The 19,599-nt window shown below is 39.7% G+C and overlaps 1 protein-coding gene across 3 annotated transcripts in view; it reads left to right on the top strand.

Moving 5' to 3' along the window:
* Positions 1-17,085: 17,085 nt before the first annotated feature.
* lingo3b (leucine rich repeat and Ig domain containing 3b) overlaps positions 17,086-19,599 on the top strand; it is a 790,077-nt gene continuing 787,563 nt past the window's right edge. For all 3 annotated transcript variants that reach the window (XR_012395340.1, XM_073932123.1, XM_017352481.4), the window contains exon 1: positions 17,086-17,400. The gene's annotated coding sequence lies outside the window, so the exon portion shown is untranslated. The remainder of the gene's footprint in view (positions 17,401-19,599) is intronic.

Below are 19,599 nucleotides of genomic sequence, written 5' to 3'. Positions count from 1 at the left end.
ATCCAGATCAGATTGATCCAATCCGATGTTGCTTTGAAAAACTGGCTCAAAAAGTAAGCTGGATTACGTGATCTCGGATCGCAAAAACAGGATTACTAAATCCGGATCAATTTTATCCGGATTAAACCTTTTGAAAAACCGGGCCCAGGAGCAGGGTTGGCCACCCCAGGTAGATGAACTGTGTATCTGTATACTCTCCCACTGTGTGTACAGTGAGCGAACTTCTAGTGAGATTGAATGCTACACTATTGATACTCACACTGCTGTGTTTGAAGATCACAAGAGCATATGCATCAACCCTTTGAACTCCCTTTGTGATTGGTGACTTTGTTTTGAATAAAACTTGTGAAAAGATAACCACCTCTGTCTTGTCTACCAGCGGGACAATTAGCTCAATGGACTCATTTGATTCAGCTTAATTTAGGGCCCCGTTTACACTAATGCGTTTTAGTTTGAAAACGTATAAGTTTTGCTACAGTTACGCCATCCGTCCACACTATGTTGGAGTTTGAGCGCCGAAAATTGAGCGTTTTGGAAACGCTGGAGAGGCTGTTTTCATTCTGAAGCGCTGCTGCTCTGTCTCAGTGTGGATGAGGTAAAACAAAGACATCTGAGAACGGAGGCGGGGCTGCCGAGATTCGCTACCTGATTGGGGCTTTTGTGTTATTGCGTATCCTTCCCTTATTCGTCAAGCCTCTATCACATGACTATAACACATGGCTTTAACGCTAGCGGGAGACTTCAAACCAGCCTTCACTGCCCACATAACAAAATTTCTCTGGCCCAGCTCTGGCCCACACAGTCAGGTTTTGCTTGGCCCACATGCCGCAGTGAATTACGGTACATGACTGGACCAAATCTGGCTTCCAGACAAGGGCCAAACACAGACCATATCTGGGCCAAGTCTCAGCCAAGTTAATAACTCATAACTGGGCCTGAACTGGGCCAGATAGGATGGTGTGTCACGATTGCAATGAAATTGATAAACCCATGGAGTGATGCGCTTTAGGCACACTATGGACACGCTTTTTCTCAAAGTGACCTGATTGGTAGAATTGCTTTTCTTTACTTAAAAATGATTTTAGTGCATTTTAAATGTGGGTCAAGACTGGGCAAACTCACATGGCCCACTTATCAAATAAATCTGGGCTAAATACTACGTTTACATCTGGCCCAAATATTGTGTGCCGCCTTAAAAACGGTGCCACCTCTGCCAAACCCGGGCCATGTTTGGCCCACATGCTGTATGCCAGTGCCAGATAAATGCCTGCTGTGCCAGCTTTTTGCCAAATCTGGGCCAGAATTCTTTGCTACTAGGGTGTAAACAACAACATGGACACAGAAATGGGAGCGTTGTTTGCACTATTGTCTGTTTTAGGCGCCATTGTGCAGTTATTCATCTGTTATGTTTAGTAACATCTCGACCTCGTCATCTGTCCACAAAAATACCTCTCTTGCTTTCTTTGCCATCGCGTTTATTGTTCAGCCGGCGTTTGTCGACTAACAATAACCAAATGCAGAGCGAGACGCATGCTCACTGTTTATACTAGAACGCGCATGCCCAGAGTAAGCGAATGGTCACATGATATACGTTTTTGGTGGTGTAGTATGGATGGAGGTATGTTCAGAAACGCTTGGTAAAACGCTAGAGTGGATGCAGATCGTTTTTGATCTAAAACGTTGTTTTAAAACTAAAATGCACTAGTGTAAACGGGGCCTAAGGCAACCAGGAGTTTTGCACTCTGTATCAAGCGTATTTAAAGCATGTTTTGTGGTTTCGGTGTCAATGCAGAAGTGGAGGAGAAGCTGAAACTCTCTCAGCATCTTCATCTTGAATTTTTCCTCTTTCAGAAAGTCCACAGGCTCCCGGCAGCAGCAGGAGAACGCTTCAGCAGATCAGCGGATGTAAAAATCAACATCGGTAATATGAAATAAACCCTGGGGCGTTTGACTAGCAGAAGGCTGGAAAATAAACACTCGCTGCCATATTCAGTTGAAGTCAAGAATGATTCGCCCTCTTGTGCATTTCTACAAATATTTCCCAAATTATGTTGAACAGATTCAGGAATTGTTCACAGTATTTCCTCTAATATTTGTTCTTCTGGAGAAAGTCTGATTTGTTTTATTTTGGCTAGAATAAAAGCAGTTTTTAATAGTTTTAAAGCCATTTTAAGCTCAATATTATTAGCCCCCTTCAGCAATATTAGTGTTGGATTGTCTCCAGAACAAACCACTGCTATACAATGACTTGCCTAATTACCCCGACTTTACCCTAATTACCCTAGTGAAGTCTTTACATGTCACTTTAAGCTGAACACTAGTGTTTTGAAGAATATCTAGTCTAATATTATGTGCTGTCATCATGGTGAAGAGAAAAGAAATCAGTTATTAGACATGAGCTATTAAACTATTATGATTAGAAATGTCCTGAAATAAATCTTCTGTCCGGTAAACAGAAATTGGGGTAAAAAATATGCAGGGGCCGGTAATAATTCAGACTTCAACCTCATAAAGCATAACTGAACCCATTTGCCATACACACAAAGCACTTCCCAATCACGTCCCCCAAATGTGGACAGAGGATCGCTCCGCATTTAAATTGCATTAATCATTTCAAGACGTATTGAATTTACTAATTCGTAAATCAATTACTTTCATTTTGTTTTTTGTTTTTAGATAAGCATTGATTTATTACTTCCAGAGTTGGGGAGGTTACTCTGGAAATGTAAAAGATTACAGATTACCCCATTTAAACTGTAATAAGTAGTGTACCTTTTCCATTACTTTAGAACAGGGGTTTTCAAAGTGTGAGGCGCGCCACTGGGGGGCGCCAGAGCATGTAAGGGGAGGCGCGAGAAAAAATATAATATAATAAAAATATAATTATTAAGTTTAATTATTATATGTATTTTTTATTATATTTTAAACGTTTTAATTTAAAAAAGCAAAAAAAATAATACGTCAAATATAAGAAAACCTTTTTTACCCAGAAGGCCATAGCTGTGAATTCGCTTCTGTTTGGCAAGCCCGCCAATACAGGTATATGCCTGCTAATACAATGGGTCGGTTTCTGAGACCCCCCGATTCAAAGCTGTAATGAAGTTCACGGCCCTTTGGCCGCCGGCAAGAAGGAGGCGGAGAACCGACGCAGTTTTAAAGTGATTTATTAAGGACAGTGACGGCTGCCTCTAAACCAAAACAAACGGACGGCAGCTCCTCACGGAGACTGCCGTCAAACTGAAAGCCAAAGTAAAATATGTCCGGGTCCGGTCCCCTCTTGGCTTCCTCTGCCCTCGTTCCTCCTTTTATGATCCAGAGCTCCTTCCGTGGGATCTGAGGCAGGTGCGCACAGCAGGTGTATCCACTTACGCGGTGGCCTCACTCCGTTCCCATGGCTCTCGGCCACGCCCCCTCACCACAAAAGCCTTCAAGTTCAGGGCTTAAACCCAAAAGACGACGATATGATGATCAATATTTGGGTTTAGGATTTACGTGGACAGGACCAGCTGATGAACCACGACCTTTAAGTGTGGTTTGTCAAAATATTTTGGCTAATGACAGCATGAGACCCACTAAACTTTGACTGTTTTGACTGGGATGGACAGTTCTTGGATCTGTTCTATTCATATTAACCATCATAGTTTTAAAAACGTTATATTAAAATACTTGTTATTACTCTGTAAATGATTGCACTTTCATGCAAATGATGATAAAAATGAGTTAACAGTCTGACATCTGTCTGTGTCTTTATATATACTGTGTATATATATATATATATATATATATATATATATATATATATATATATATATATATATATATATATATATGTGTGTGTGTGTGTGTGTGTGCGTGTGTGTGTGTGTGTGTGTGCGTGTGTGTGCGTGTGTGCGTGTTTGGGAGGAGGTGGGCGCCAATGGATAAGTTGTGTCAAAAGGGAGGCCCACTGTCTTAGACTTTGAAAAACCCTGCTTTAGAAAGTAAAGTAACTGATTACATCTGATTACTTTTGATTGCTTTTAATTTTCTAATGGATATTTCAACTAAATAATTTTCATGTGACTTATTTGTTTTATAAAACGGTTATTTCATCATTTATATTCAAAGACACAATTGTTTGCCACCTGTTAAATTCTAAGTCTTTACAGTAAGGTTTTTTCTATTATAAATTTTTTTCTGGACTTTCCTCCAACAGAAAAAGGTGGTTTGCCATCTCTGGGTTGGTGGTAAGTCCTTACCCCAGGTGGAGGAGTTCGAGTATCTTAAGATTTTGTTCAGGAGTGAGGGAAAGATGGAGCGTGAGACTGACAGGTGGATCGATTTTTAACAAAAATTTTAGTTAAAAAACGATTTAAATCACTTGCTCCTGTCCTCAATCTGGCAACCTGCGTTTGCATTGCTTTTGATCCAGGAGTGCAATACCTAGTTCAACCACAGGGTGTCAAACTTACATACTGCACCTTTAAAGGGTCACGAAACACCAAAACACATGTGTTGAGCTGTTGACAGTGGTATATGTGTCCCACACTGCTAAAAACACTATTAGCACACCTATATTTCACTAAAAAGTGTAAATTGGTTGTATTTTCGTTATTTCAAGCAAATTCGTACTTCCGGTTTGAAAGAATTTTTGAAGCTGCGTCACGGTCATGACATAATAGCGTGTATTCCAGCGTGCAGACTGGGCGTCTGTGCCAGAGTGTGTCTTATTACGTCTTACAGTGTGATGCATTAATGCATGAGTAAGGCTTGGTTCAAACCAATCAGCGCGCTCTATTGTGCAACTTCATTAATATTCATTACTGGCACAGTGTTTAGACGACAGAGACGCCACGTTGTGTTGGCAAAACAAGCATGAAGTGTTGCTTTTATAGTTTGCTGCAGTTAAGTTTCTCTGTGAGAGCGCAGCTGGAGTCACGTGTGGATTAACAGTGTACGTGACACTCGACAACAATAACTTACGTGTCTAAGGAGGATTATTGTTTACCTGAGAGCTGTTCTCATCTGCAAACGCTGAGATCCGGATTCGCTTGTGGTCTCCTCTTAATAAAGACGCGGCTCTAGTTGCTGGTGATTGTCCTGTCTCTACAGATTTGGTAAGTGAGCGACCAGTGCTCTTTGTTTATTCAGTTTGTTCGTATCGAACTATTGCAGAGTGTAAACATGTTAGCACCACAACCAAACTTTAACCTCGTGTAGGGTTTTCACCGCATTTAGTGACCAGAATAACACACGCGGCTTTCTGACGCTACCTGCCGAGTGCATCTAAGTTTCCGGGAAATGCTGAGTTTTTTTTTCTCTCATTCGCCGTGCGGTATCAAACATTGCATGAAAAATACATGCTTAGAGCAGCTCCTCGAATCAAATATCTCGTTTGTCGCGAGGGGCATGAATGAATTCCCTGAATGAAAGAGCCAAACTGCAGTTAAAGTCCAACATTTAATCATTTGGCAAATAATTCCACTACAGATGTCCATGTAAGCACAGTCACTTTGTCCCCTTTGTGTGTGAGTGTGTGGGTGTGTGTGTGTGTTTTGACTCTAAAAGTCAGCGTGTGCCCAAATAGGCACTCCCACACCATGCCTCTTTTCTTCCTCCGACACTCCCCCCTAAACAGAGCTGGACACGCCCACTTTTCTGACTTTCTCCAAAGTAGAGGTGTGAAAACACCCTGCTGAAACGAGGGGGTTTCATGGCCCTTTAAGTCATTGACAGAGGTGGTTAGGGGCACTTTCATTCGTTTAAAGAGGCAATTTGTCTCCGAGGGCAAATATATATATATTATTTTATTTTTGACTGTTTTTAAGGTACCTTTCGAACTTTATCTACATCTCTACATTTCCATCAAGCATTTTTTATGCAACTACAAAATGCACATAAGAATGGTAAAACACTCATACACATGCATTCACATACACACGCACACACTACTGCCAATTTAGTTCATCAGTTCCCCTATAGTGCATGTGTTTTGACACCCACGCCAACACAGGGAGAACGTGCAAACTCCACACAGAAATGCCAACTGACCCAGCTGGGACTCGAACCAGCGACCTTCTTGCTTTGAGGCCACAACGCTAACCACTGAGCCACCGTGCCACTCCACATTTTGAACAGTTATTTTGACACCATTTTCAAAAACATCAAATCCAGGCTTCTCTAATGATGGTGTCCACCTCTGGAACCCCATCTTTCCCATAAAGCCTCTTAAACCAAGCTGTGCTTCTCCATCTGCTGTAAAGTGCGATCCCGGATGTGTTCAGGAGTTTTCCATCACAGCCTCTGGTGTAAATGCTGAAGTCTGAGGATAAAAGCGGAGCTGCATGGGGAAGTCAATAGAGCGGCTGTTATTGTGTGTCAGCGCTGAGAGAGAAGCTTCAATGCGACGGTGACCTATATTTACTGCTCCAGTGCATTTCACTCTTCTTACTCAAAGAGAGAGAGAGAGAGAGATTCTGGACGGAGACATCTGGATATAATGCTGAAAAACAGACTCAAATGCATCAGATTGCATGAAGGCAATAGAGGTGAACAGGGAAAAGGATTAAATTATAGATGATTAGTAGCTGTTTACATCCGTTTCTCTTGGAATATTGCATAAATATGCTTAAAGGGGAGCTATCATGCAAAAATAAATTGTGTAAGGGGTTTAATCACAGTTGTGTATGTTAATATAAGCAATTTCTAATGGTTAAAATTAATTAATTGTATTTTTTATAATCAGACTTGATATAAACAGTCTGCTGAAACACTTTGATTGACATTCTCCATTTGTACGTGTCATCAGAGGGGGAAAGCCCCGCCCACTAGTGCACATCTCTTAAAGTGGACCTATTCTGCCCCTTGTTACAAGATGTAAAAAAAAATGATGTTTCTGGAGTGTGTAGGCAAGTTTCAGCTCAAAATAGCACACAGACAATGTTCTCTAACTCTCCGAAACTGACCCTATTAGGCTTTGATCCTAATTCAGTTTTGGCTTTGACTGTGGCTTTAAATGCAAATGAGATGCTTTCTTTAGTAGAGGGCGGAGCTACAAATGCCTGTGTCAGCATAGTGGGAGATTCCAAAACAAAACTCATGTCCTATGCTAATGAGCGAGAGATGTGCACTAGTGGGCGGGGCTTTCCCCCTTTTATGACACCTACAAAGGGAGAATGTCAATCAAAGTTTTTTTGCGGACATAAAATAATATATTTAATTAATTTTATCATTAGAGGCTGTATATAATTCCCACATGTTTGTGTTTAAACCCCTTATAAAAGTGATTTTTGCACAATAGCTGCCCTTTTAACAACTATTTCAGCTAGATATGTTTAATCTCAGATGGCCCGAAGGAGACTTAATTAACAACAAGTTTTTGGGTGAACTATCCCCTTTAAAAATGACATTTTCCATGTTTATTTCCTCTTTCATTAAAAGCCAAACAGCCCAAAATTGTCCAGTACATACAGAAAATTGTGTTTCCTCCTACATTAAAAGAATCAATAGCAAATCCAAACCCACATGCATCTGCAAACGTGTGGATAGAGCGGTGATGTGGAGGATCTGACGGGGAGAAAGTTGCAGGCAAGATAAATGATGTGCACAATAACGAGATCAGTAATTGGCTCATTCTTTCACTCCGTTTGCTCAATTTGCACAAACCCGATTGAGCAGTTTGTCTGTCTGACGCCGTATTTAATGCCATCATTTATTTAATCCGCAAAGTCAAGACCTTTTAATAAGACATATTTGACTTACAAACTTGCTTTTAAAAACTTTTAAAATAACTTTATTTGGTTATACTATATTTTAAGGTCACTATTAGGTAATGTTAATTAATTAAGTGTACCCCCTAGTGTTAGAATGCAAGGTTTAGGGTTATTTGCTTGTAATTATGCATAATTGATTGTAATGACTATAGTACGTGAGTGGAATATGTGTAACCTTAAATTAAAGTGTTACCTTTTCTTTTAGGGTGTCTTTGTTACACATAGTCCATGCACTTACTGTAGTAATTACAATTAATTCTGGATTATTACATGCAAATATAACTTGAATTCTAGCCCTAACCATAGTAAATACATGTAATTAGTTAATATTACTCATTACAGTAGTTAAATGAATAGTTACACTGTAGTAATGGCATCATAAAAAAATTAAGTGAAACCTTTCGTTCTATTGAGAATTTCAGGTATGTGTGTAGGTAAGCATAGATGTACTGAATGTATGTACAGTGAGTGACGATTCAAAATGACGGTTCAAAATGATGTGTGTGACGCCACCACGGGACAAAGGGATTAGTAAAATGATTTTACATGCAGAGTAAGAGTGCAGTAATGAACACTTGCAAGTACACTTGAAGTATAACACTGAAGTTATACTTCACTAAAGTAATACTATTATCAACCTTGTTATCATCAACTCTATTATCATCAACTCTGCTTTTGTCTTTTATCATCAACTCTATTATCATCAACTCTGCTATTGTCTGTTATCGTCAGCTCTGTTATCGTCAACTCTGTTATTGTCTGTTATCGTCAGCTCTGTTATTGTCTGTTATCGTCAGCTCTGTTATCGTCAGCTCTGTTATCGTCAGCTCTGTTATTGTCTGTTATTGTCAGCTCTGTTATCTTCAACTCTGTTATTGTCTGTTATCGTCAGCTCTGTTATTGTCTGTTATCGTCAGCTCTGTTATGGTCTGTTATCGTCAGCTCTGTTATTGTCTGTTATTGTCAGCTCTGTTATTGTCTGTTATCGTCAGCTCTGTTATCGTCAGCTCTGTTATTGTCTGTTATCGTCAGCTCTGTTATTGTCTGTTATCGTCAGCTCTGTTATGGTCTGTTATCGTCAGCTCTGTTATTGTCTGTTATTGTAAGCTCTGTTATTGTCTGTTATTGTCAGCTCTGTTATCTTCAACTCTGTTATTGTCTGTTATCATCAGCTCTGTTATTGTCTGTTATTGTCAGCTCTGTTATCGTCAGCTCTGTTATTGTCTGTTATCGTCAGCTCTGTTATTGTCTGTTATTGTCAGCTCTGTTATTGTCTGTTATTGTCAGCTCTGTTATCGTCAGCTCTGTTATTGTCTGTTATCGTCAGCTCTGTTATTGTCTGTTATCGTCAGCTCTGTTATTGTCTGTTATTGTCAGCTCTGTTATTGTCTGTTATTGTCAGCTCTGTTATCGTCAGCTCTGTTATTGTCTGTTATCGTCAGCTCTGTTATTGTCTGTTATTGTCAGCTCTGTTATCTTCAACTCTGTTATTGTCTGTTATCGTCAGCTCTGTTATTGTCTGTTATTGTCAGCTCTGTTATCGTCAGCTCTGTTATTGTCTGTTATCGTCAGCTCTGTTATTGTCTGTTATCGTCTGTTATCGTCAGCTCTGTTATTGTCTGTTATCGTCAGCTCTGTTATCGTCAGCTCTGTTATTGTCTGTTATCGTCAGCTCTGTTATTGTCTGTTATCGTCAGCTCTGTTATTGTCTGTTATTGTCAGCTCTGTTATCGTCAGCTCTGTTATTGTCTGTTATCGTCAGCTCTGTTATTGTCTGTTATCGTCAGCTCTGTTATTGTCAACTCTGTTATTGTCTGTTATCGTCAGCTCTGTTATTGTCTGTTATCGTCAGCTCTGTTATTGTCAGCTCTGTTATCGTCAGCTCTGTTATTGTCTGTTATTGTCAGCTCTGTTATCTTCAACTCTGTTATTGTCTGTTATCGTCAGCTCTGTTATGGTCTGTTATCGTCAGCTCTGTTATTGTCTGTTATTGTCAGCTCTGTTATTGTCTGTTATCGTCAGCTCTGTTATCGTCAGCTCTGTTATTGTCTGTTATCGTCAGCTCTGTTATTGTCTGTTATCGTCAGCTCTGTTATTGTCTGTTTTCGTCAGCTCTGTTATTGTCTGTTATTGTCAGCTCTGTTATCTTCAACTCTGTTATTGTCTGTTATCATCAGCTCTGTTATTGTCTGTTATTGTCAGCTCTGTTATCGTCAGCTCTGTTATTGTCTGTTATCGTCAGCTCTGTTATTGTCTGTTATCGTCAGCTCTGTTATTGTCTGTTATCATCAACTCTGTTATCGTCAACTCTGTTATCTTCAACTCTGTTATTGTCTGTTATCGTCAGCTCTGTTATTGTCTGTTATTGTCAGCTCTGTTATCGTCAGCTCTGTTATTGTCTGTTATTGTCAGCTCTGTTATTGTCTGTTATTGTCAGCTCTGTTATCGTCAGCTCTGTTATTGTCTGTTATCGTCAGCTCTGTTATTGTCTGTTATTGTCAGCTCTGTTATCTTCAACTCTGTTATTGTCTGTTATCGTCAGCTCTGTTATTGTCTGTTATCGTCAGCTCTGTTATCGTCAGCTCTGTTATCGTCAGCTCTGTTATTGTCTGTTATTGTCAGCTCTGTTATCTTCAACTCTGTTATTGTCTGTTATCGTCAGCTCTGTTATTGTCTGTTATCGTCAGCTCTGTTATGGTCTGTTATCGTCAGCTCTGTTATTGTCTGTTATTGTCAGCTCTGTTATTGTCTGTTATCGTCAGCTCTGTTATCGTCAGCTCTGTTATTGTCTGTTATCGTCAGCTCTGTTATTGTCTGTTATCGTCAGCTCTGTTATGGTCTGTTATCGTCAGCTCTGTTATTGTCTGTTATTGTAAGCTCTGTTATTGTCTGTTATTGTCAGCTCTGTTATCTTCAACTCTGTTATTGTCTGTTATCATCAGCTCTGTTATTGTCTGTTATTGTCAGCTCTGTTATCGTCAGCTCTGTTATTGTCTGTTATCGTCAGCTCTGTTATTGTCTGTTATTGTCAGCTCTGTTATTGTCTGTTATTGTCAGCTCTGTTATCGTCAGCTCTGTTATTGTCTGTTATCGTCAGCTCTGTTATTGTCTGTTATCGTCAGCTCTGTTATTGTCTGTTATTGTCAGCTCTGTTATTGTCTGTTATTGTCAGCTCTGTTATCGTCAGCTCTGTTATTGTCTGTTATCGTCAGCTCTGTTATTGTCTGTTATTGTCAGCTCTGTTATCTTCAACTCTGTTATTGTCTGTTATCGTCAGCTCTGTTATTGTCTGTTATTGTCAGCTCTGTTATCGTCAGCTCTGTTATTGTCTGTTATCGTCAGCTCTGTTATTGTCTGTTATCGTCTGTTATCGTCAGCTCTGTTATTGTCTGTTATCGTCAGCTCTGTTATCGTCAGCTCTGTTATTGTCTGTTATCGTCAGCTCTGTTATTGTCTGTTATCGTCAGCTCTGTTATTGTCTGTTATTGTCAGCTCTGTTATCGTCAGCTCTGTTATTGTCTGTTATCGTCAGCTCTGTTATTGTCTGTTATCGTCAGCTCTGTTATTGTCAACTCTGTTATTGTCTGTTATCGTCAGCTCTGTTATTGTCTGTTATCGTCAGCTCTGTTATTGTCAGCTCTGTTATCGTCAGCTCTGTTATTGTCTGTTATTGTCAGCTCTGTTATCTTCAACTCTGTTATTGTCTGTTATCGTCAGCTCTGTTATGGTCTGTTATCGTCAGCTCTGTTATTGTCTGTTATTGTCAGCTCTGTTATTGTCTGTTATCGTCAGCTCTGTTATCGTCAGCTCTGTTATTGTCTGTTATCGTCAGCTCTGTTATTGTCTGTTATCGTCAGCTCTGTTATTGTCTGTTTTCGTCAGCTCTGTTATTGTCTGTTATTGTCAGCTCTGTTATCTTCAACTCTGTTATTGTCTGTTATCATCAGCTCTGTTATTGTCTGTTATTGTCAGCTCTGTTATCGTCAGCTCTGTTATTGTCTGTTATCGTCAGCTCTGTTATTGTCTGTTATCGTCAGCTCTGTTATTGTCTGTTATCATCAACTCTGTTATCGTCAACTCTGTTATCTTCAACTCTGTTATTGTCTGTTATCGTCAGCTCTGTTATTGTCTGTTATTGTCAGCTCTGTTATCGTCAGCTCTGTTATTGTCTGTTATTGTCAGCTCTGTTATTGTCTGTTATTGTCAGCTCTGTTATCGTCAGCTCTGTTATTGTCTGTTATCGTCAGCTCTGTTATTGTCTGTTATTGTCAGCTCTGTTATCTTCAACTCTGTTATTGTCTGTTATTGTCAGCTCTGTTATTGTCTGTTATCGTCAGCTCTGTTATCGTCAGCTCTGTTATTGTCTGTTATCGTCAGCTCTGTTATTGTCTGTTATCGTCAGCTCTGTTATCGTCAGCTCTGTTATTGTCTGTTATCGTCAGCTCTGTTATTGTCTGTTATCGTCAGCTCTGTTATTGTCTGTTATCGTCAGCTCTGTTATCGTCAGCTCTGTTATTGTCTGTTATCGTCAGCTCTGTTATTGTCTGTTATCGTCAGCTCTGTTATTGTCTGTTATCGTCAGCTCTGTTATCGTCAGCTCTATTATTGTCTGTTATCGTCAGCTCTGTTATTGTCTGTTATCGTCAGCTCTGTTATTGTCTGTTATCGTCAGCTCTGTTATCGTCAGCTCTGTTATTGTCTGTTATCGTCAGCTCTGTTATTGTCTGTTATCGTCAGCTCTGTTATCGTCAGCTCTGTTATTGTCTGTTATCGTCAGCTCTGTTATTGTCTGTTATCGTCAGCTCTGTTATTGTCTGTTTTCGTCAGCTCTGTTATTGTCTGTTATTGTCAGCTCTGTTATCTTCAACTCTATTATTGTCTGTTATCGTCAGCTCTGTTATTGTCTGTTATCGTCAGCTCTGTTATTGTCTGTTATCGTCAGCTCTGTTATTGTCTGTTATCGTCAGCTCTGTTATTGTCTGTTATTGTCAGCTCTGTTATTGTCTGTTATTGTCAGCTCTGTTATCTTCAACTCTGTTATTGTCTGTTATCGTCAGCTCTGTAACTGTCTGTTATTGTCAGCTCTGTTATTGTCTGTTATTGTCAGCTCTGTTATTGTCTGTTATCGTCAGCTCTGTTATCTTCAACTCTGTTATTGTCTGTTATCATCAACTCTGTTATCATCAACTCTGTTATCGTCAACTCTGTTATCTTCAACTCTGTTATTGTCTGTTATCGTCAACTGTGTTATCGTCAGCTCTGTTATCATCAACTCTGTAATTGTCTGTTATCATCAGCTGTTTATTGACTGTTGTCATCAGCTCTGTTATTGCTAACTGTTATTGTCAACTGTGTCATCGTCAAATGTGTTATCATCAACTGTGTTATTGTCAACTGTTTTATCATCAACTGTGTTATTGTCAACTGTGTTATTGTCTGTTATCGCTAGCTCTGTTATTGTCAACTGTGTTATCGTCAACTCTGTTATCTTCAACTCGGTTATTGTCAATCCTGGGTTTGCCAACACTGTTATCAACTCTGCTATTGTTTATTATCTTCAACTCCGTTATTGTCAACTTTGTTATTATCAACTGTGTTATCGTCAACTCTGTTATTGTCAACTCGGTTATTGTCAATCCAGGGTTTGCCAACTCTGTTATCAACTCTGTTATTGTTTATTATCGTCAACTCTGTTATCGTCAACTTTTATTATTTCAACTCTGTTATTGTCAACTCTGTTATCATCAACTTTTATTATTTTCAACTCTGTTATTGTCAACTCTGTTGTTATCAACTCTGTTATTGTCAACTCTGTTATCATCAACTTTTATTATTTTCAACTCTGATAATGTCAACTCTGTTGTTTTCAACTCTGTTATTGTCAATCCTGTTATTGCCAACTCTGTTATCAACGCTGTTATTGTTTATTATCGTCAACTGTGTTATTGTCAACTCTGTTATTGTCAAATGTGTTCTCATCCACTGTGTTATCATCAACTCTGTTATTGTCAACTGTGTTATTGTCAACTGTGTTATCGTCAACTCTGTTATTGTCAAATGTGTTCTCATCCACTGTGTTATCGTCAACTCTGTTATTGTCAACTGTGTTATTGTCAACTGTGTTATCGTCAACTCTGTTATTGTCAACTGTGTTATTGTCAACTGTGTTATTGTCAACTCTGTTATTGTCAAATGTGTTCTCATCCACTGTGTTATCGTCAACTCTGTTATCGTCAACTGTGTAATTGTCAACTGTGTTATCGTCAACTCTGTTATTGTTAAATGTGTTCTCATCCACTGTGTTATCGTCAACTCTGTTATTGTCAGCTGTGTTATTGTCAACTGTGTTATCGTCAACTCTGTTATTGTCAAATGTGTTCTCATCCACTGTGTTATCGTCAACTCTGTTATTGTCAACTGTGTTATCGTCAACTCTGTTATTGTCAACTGTGTTATTGTCAACTGTGTTATCATCAACTCTGTTATTGTCAAATGTGTTCTCATCCACTGTGTTATCGTCAACTCTGTTATTGTCAACTGTGTTATCGTCAACTCTGTTATTGACTGTGTTATTGTCAACTGTGTTATCGTCAACTCTGTTATTGTCAACTGTGTTATTGTCAACTGTGTTATCGTCAACTCTGTTATTGTCAACTGTGTTATTGTCAACTGTGTTATCGTTAACTCTGTTATTGTCAAATGTGTTCTCATCCACTGTGTTATCGTCAACTCTGTTATTGTCAACTGTGTTATTGTCAACTGTGTTATCGTCAACTCTGTTATTGACTGTGTTATTGTCAACTGTGTTATCGTCAACTCTGTTATTGTCAAATGTGTTCTCATCCACTGTGTTATCATCAACTCTGTTATTGTCAAATGTGTTCTCATCCACTGTGTTATCGTCAACCCTGTTGTTGTCAACTGTGTTATTGTAAACTGTGTTATCGTCAACTCTGTTATTGTCAAATGTGTTCTCATCCACTGTGTTATCGTCAACTCTGTTATCGTCAACTGTGTAATTGTCAACTGTGTTATCGTCAACTCTGTTATTGTCAAATGTGTTCTCATCCACTGTGTTATTGTCAACTGTGTTATCGTCAAATTTCACAGTATAACACTTAAGCAATAGTAATCTAAGAATACACAGACAAATACTTGCAAGTACCTTTGAAGTATACCACTAGAAAACTACTAATTAACTAAGAGTACAGTTTTAACTTTTGTGCATCTTGCTGTTTTTCTTTAACATTTTTTTATGTGATATTCCAAAATGTGCATAAACATATGTTGCAGAATATAGCATGCAATTTAGGATGGACCTAAGTTATCTATTGATCTGTACCTGAAAATATAAAGTGAAGTTGCTCAATGATTGAACTCAGTGACTGTTACAGTACAGAGCTGCTTCATATATATTACACAACCTTTTCCTTTATTGCCCTCCTGATGTGACATCACTGAAAACTGCAAATGCTGGAGACTGAGCTGAAGCTTTTCCTTGTGTTTGGTCGCCTTTTGAAATGATTTCAATGGATAGATTTACAGAGGCGGACCGGGGCGCGCGCACACACACACACACACACTGCAAGCTTTTAGTGGCAGCTAAAGTGAAATCCAATTACAATGTTAACACAGCGAGACTCTGAAGCAGATACAGAACCAGCACTCGTCCACCTCCCTCAGAGACTCATTCTGTGCTGTTCATATATCCGCACACACACAGACACAAATGCACCCTCTCACACATACAATACACACATGCGCAACTGTGTTATCATCAACTGTTATCGTCAATAGTTATTGTCAACTGTGTTGTCAGCTGTATAATCTTTTACTGTGTTATCGCTAACTCTGTTATTGCCAACTCTGTTATCGTCAACTGTGCTATCATCAACTGTTTTCTCGACAATTGTGTTATCGTCAACCGTTTTATCGACAACTGTGTTATCGTTAACTGTGCTATTGTCAAATCTATTTTTATCTGTTATTTTCAACTCTCTGATCATCAATTCTGTTATTGTCAACTGTGTTATCGTCAACTGTGTTTACATCCACTGTGTTATCGTCAACTTTGGTATCGTCAGCTTTGTTATTGTCAACTCTTATCGTCAACTCTTTTATCGTCAACTCTGTTATTGTCAACTATGTTATTGTCAACTGTGTTATCGACAACTGTCCTATTGACAACTGTGTTATCGTCAACTCTGTTATCGTCAACTATGTTATCATCAACTCTGGTATCATCAACTGTGTTATCGTCAACTGTGTTATCTTCAACTGTGTTATCGTCAACTGTTATCGTCAACTATGTTATCGTCAACTCTGGTATCGTCAACTGTGTTATCTTCAACTGTGTTATCGACAACTGTGTTATCGTCAACTATTTTATCGTCAACTGTGTTATCGTCAACTCTGTTATTGTTGACCATGCTATTTGTTAACTGTGTCATCATCAACTGTGTTATCGTCAACTGTGCTATTGCCAACTGTGTTATCGACAACTGTATTATCGACAACTGTGTTATCGCCAACTGTGTTATCGTCAACTGTTATCGTGAGCTGTTTTCGTCATTTTTATTGTCAACTGTGTTATCGTCAATTGTTTTCGCCAACAGTGTTTTCCTTAACTGTTATTTTCAACTGTTATCTTTACTTTTTTGTCAACTGTTATCATTAACTGTGTTATTGTAAACTATTTTAGTTTCAACTGTGTTATAGTCAACTCTGTTATCATCAACTGTGTTATTGTCAACTCTGTTATCGTCAACTCTGTTAGCTTCAAGTGTGTTATCGTCAATTGTGATATCATCAACTCTTTTATCGTCAACTCTGTTATCGTCAACTCTGTTATCGTCAACTCTGATATCGTCAACTCTGTTATCGTCAATTCTGTTATTGTCAACTCTGTTATCGTCAACTCTGTTATCGTTAGCTATGTTATCAACTATGTTATCGTAAACTCTGGTATCGTCAACTCTGTTATCTTCAACTCTGTTATCGTGAACTGTGTTATCATCAACTGTGTTATCATTTATTATTTAAGCAATTATGTTTGTACAGTAAATGCATTGTGAAAATAATATAAATAATTATTTGGTAACTTTAAACAGCAGCTGTATTCCTTCTAGACTTTATGCAAAATATAATGACCACCCAATTAGAGTCAAGAGCCGCGTAATGAAAACACGTGACCGAATTGAACTTAATTATTCACGATCCCTAAGCGACTGTGCGTTTTTGCTCCAGTGCTGCAAATGTGAGACGCTCCCTGAGTGTGTCAGCGGGGTGAGAGATGAAAAACCAAACAGCAGCGTGAGAAGAGACGGAGACACACACGCACACATACACACGCACAGACAGAGACAGCAGCATCAGCAGCAGCAGCATCACAGAGAGATCGAGACACCGCCGGTGTGTGTTCTGTCTGTGCACGCGCGCGAGTGTGAGAGTGTGGAGGAAGAGTACTGTGTGTCGCGTTTTGATGCAAGCAATTGAGAGGTAAACACACACACACACACACAGGCTTGAGAACACGTATGGACGCGCTCGTGTGACTTATGGACAGACTGGAGGAAGAGACGGAGTGCCGGGGACGAGCAGAGACGCGCGCGCTCACGGTCAGACAGATGAGGACACACTCCAGACCTGGGTGAGTGAACTCACACACACACACACACACACACACACACACACACACAGTCACATATACACACACTTAACCATACACACTCAACAATACATAGAGACAGACACACACTCAACCATACACACACACACACACACACACACACACGTGCATGCAAGCAGATTCATAAACACACACTCTCTTTCATACACTCTCTCCCTCAAGTGTATACACGCACACACACTTGCAAACAATCAGATTCAGAAACACACACATACACACTCAACCATACATACTCACAAAACACACAATAGGCTACACACTGTTATACACACACACACACACACACACACATACACACACACACACTCTCTCTCTCTCTCTCTCTCTCTCTCTCTCTCAACCGTACGCATACATATACACACACACACACACACTGTAAACACTGTTTTACACACACACACACACACACTCAACCATACATACACACTCGCACTGTATACACTCTCTCTTTCATGCAAACAAACACATACACACACAAACACACAGGTGAAGCCGCTCAACCTGTGGAGCGCGTGGGCACACACGCACACACACACACACACACACACACACACACACACACACACACCTCTTATGCAACGCTGTTAAATGTTTGTGTCTTCACTGAAGTTGCTGAAGTTAGTTTGGCTGTATGATGTGAGCCGGCGCTGTGAAGGTGTTCAGTTCTGTGTTTTTTATTCCAACCCCCCCTCCAAACACACACACTCACTCTGTGCTGTATATGTGAAGGGCTGAGCTCCAGGGACTCGTGTTCCTGCGTTTATAATCATTTCTGTCTCATCTGTCTCTCTCCGCTCTCTCTGCAGTTTCAGTCTTGTGTTGATTATCGGCTCGAGTTCTGATTCAGGCCCATTTAATAGAGTGTGTTTGCTGGATGTCAACATGACTACATGAAATGTGTGTCACAATTAGTCTTGTAATTTGTAATGTGTTGAGTTTTTGTCTCGTTTTTAGTCCAAATATCTGAACATTCTTCAATCGAGAAGCATTTTCTAGACAAGCAAAACATATAGTGTTGTTTTCTGAAATAATTCATATAATTAATTTATTTGAAGGGTCACGAAACACCAGAGCACATGTTTTGAGCTGTCGACAGTCGTATATGTGTCGCACACTGCTATAAACACTATTAGGACACGTAAATCTCACTAACAAGTGAAAATTGGTTGTTTTTGCGTTATTTACAGCAAATTCGTTCTTCCAGTCTGAAGCTGCGTCACCCTGATTAGATCCTTGTGTGTATTCCAGTGTGGAGACTGGATGTCTGTACTGGCGAGTACATCGTGAGTTGTCAGCATTAATTAATGAGAAAGGCTTGGTTCAAACCAATCAGAGCGCTCGATTGTGAATGAGGTGCAACTTCCTTATCCGCATGATCGCTTCCAAGACTGTTTTACCTGTAACTGTGTGTTCACACCGAAAGCGGCGAGAGCGTCCAAGGTTGCTCTGGCCGCCGTGGCGACTACGCTGTCTGCCTTCAGCTCCGGTGGCGATAGCGTCAAAACTCGCGACATTGATCTCGTATTTAAAGGGGCCGTTGCAGCATGTCAGTTACATTCCTGCATAAAACATGCTTCTAGCGTGAAAATGTTGCGCACTTCTTATCAAATTCAGTTAACAATGGACGATCAAGTTTCGTGTGGGGTGGCTGTGCTCCACTTAACTATCCAACGTGTCCATATGGTTGAAGCACAGGGCCGGATTAACCAATGGGCCTTATGGGCACAGGCCCAGGTGCCCGTGCGCACTAGGGGCCCCTGCGAGGGGGGAGAAAAAAAGACAATTTCGGAGTGTCTTTTTAGGCTAATTGCAAATAGCGCATCTAGTTGGACTAAGCTATTCAGGGTTTACGCCCATCGATGCCTGATTGATAGAGACAAGATGAGTAAAGAGCTGTGTTATAATACAGCAGCAGTGGCGCACCTTGTAAGGCACACAGCATCATCTTTTGACGCGATTAATCATAACATCGGTTCGAATCCACCATCAGCTAACCTCGTGCTACTTTTTTTCTCCCCATTACATAACAGATTGGAAATATATTTATTTTTAACAGGAAAGAAACATTTTTTAAAAATAATGCAAATGTGATATAAAGTCTCAAGTGTCTCGTGGGTATTTAATAATGTTTAGCCTTATTATAGGCGCCTCCCTCTCTTT

The sequence above is a fragment of the Danio rerio genome, chromosome 2 (assembly GCF_049306965.1).
Source record: "Danio rerio strain Tuebingen ecotype United States chromosome 2, GRCz12tu, whole genome shotgun sequence".
NCBI classification, from domain to species: Eukaryota; Metazoa; Chordata; class Actinopteri; order Cypriniformes; family Danionidae; genus Danio; species Danio rerio.
The sequence above is the reverse complement of the archived record's forward strand: the minus strand, read 5'-3'. Positions and strand labels throughout refer to the sequence as shown.